This window comes from Lipotes vexillifer, unplaced genomic scaffold (genome assembly GCF_000442215.2).
Source record: "Lipotes vexillifer unplaced genomic scaffold, Lipotes_vexillifer_v1.1 scaffold178, whole genome shotgun sequence".
Lineage (NCBI taxonomy): Eukaryota > Metazoa > Chordata > Mammalia > Artiodactyla > Lipotidae > Lipotes > Lipotes vexillifer.
The window spans coordinates 1,915,558-1,917,363 of record NW_006775603.1 but is presented as its reverse complement, the minus strand read 5'-3'; positions in this window follow the sequence as shown (position 1 = coordinate 1,917,363).

Genomic DNA, 1,806 nt, shown 5'->3' with positions numbered 1-1,806 from the left:
AAAGTCCAGGACTGAATGGCTTCACAGGGTAATTATACCAAGCATATAAACAAGAGCTAATACCTATCCTTCTCAAATTATTCCAAAAAACTGAAGATAAGGGAACGCTCCCAAATTCATTCCATGAGACCATTACCCAGGCAACAAACTGATACCAAAACCAGACAAACATTAAAAAAAAAAAAAAAGAAAATTATAGGCCAATATCTCTAATGAATACAGATGTAAAAATCCTCAAAAAACTGTCAGCAAACTGAATTCAACAATATATAAAAAGGATCATGCACCATGATCAAGTGGGATTTACCCTAGGAATGCAAGGATAGTTCAATATCCAAAAATCAATCAATGTGACACACTACATTAAAAAAGGAAGAATAAAAATCACAAGATCATTGCAATAGATGCATAAAAAATTGATAACATTAAACATTTATTCATGATAAAAACTCTTATCAAAGTTGGTACAGAGAGAACATATCTCAACATAAAAAAAGCCATATATGACAAACCCACAGCTAACATCATACTTAATGGGGAAAAGCAAAGCTTTTCCTTTAAAATGAGGAACAAAACAAAAATCCCCACTCCTGCCACTTTCACTTACATAGTATTGAAAGTCCCAGCCACAGCAATCAGACAAGGAAAAAAAAAAAAAAAATAAGAGGCAACCAAATTATAAGGTAAGAAGTAAAATTGTCACTAATTGTAGATGGCCTCATACTGTATGATGTCATTAGGGTTTTCTAAAACCCTAATGTCTCCACTGAAAAACTATTAGAACAAATGAATTCAGTAGAGTTGCAGGATATAAGATTAATATACAGAAATCTGTTGCTTTTCTATACACTAATAATGAACTATCAGAAAGAAAAAGCAAGAGAACAATCCTGCTTCAAATTGCATCAAAAAGAACAATACCTAGGAATAAACTTAACCAAGGAGGTGAAGGACCTATACTTTGTAAATCTTAAAACACTGATGAAGGAAACTGAAGATGATGTAAAGAAATGGAAATATATCCCATGTTCATGAATTAGAAGGATTATTATTATTAAAACAGCCATACTACCCAAAGCAAGATACAGACTTAGTGAAATCTCTATCAAAATATTCATGACATTTTTCACAGGACTAGAACAAATAATACTAAAATTTATCTGAAACCACAAATAACCCCAAACTACAAAAGCAATCTTGACAAAAAAGAACAAAGCTGGAGGCATCATTCTCATGGACTTCATACTATACTACAGAGTTACAGAAATTAAAACAGTATAGTACTGGCACAGAAACGGACATATAGACCCACGGAACAGAATACAGAGCCCAGATATAAACCCACACACCTACAGTCAATTAGTCTACAGCAAAGAAGGCAAAAGTACACAATGGAGAAAAGACAGTCTTGCTAATAAGTGATGCTGGGAAAATTGGGCAGCTGCAGGTAAAAGAACGAAATTAGAACATTTTCTCATACCATATATAAAAAAAACTGAAAATGGATTAAAGACCTAACTATGAACCAGAAATCATAAGAATCCTAAAAGAAAATATAGGCAGAACACTCTTTGATATAAATCTCAGCAATATCTTCTTGGATCTGTCTCCTAAAGTAAAGGAAACAAAAGCAAAAGTACACAAATGGGGCTTTCCTGGTGGCACAGTGGTTGAGAGTCTGCCTGCCGATGCAGGGGACACGGGTTCATGCCCCAGTCCGGGAAGATCCCACATGCCGCAGAGCGGCTGGGCCCGTGAGCCATGGCCGCTGAGCCTGTGCGTCCGGAGCCTGTGCTCCACAATGGG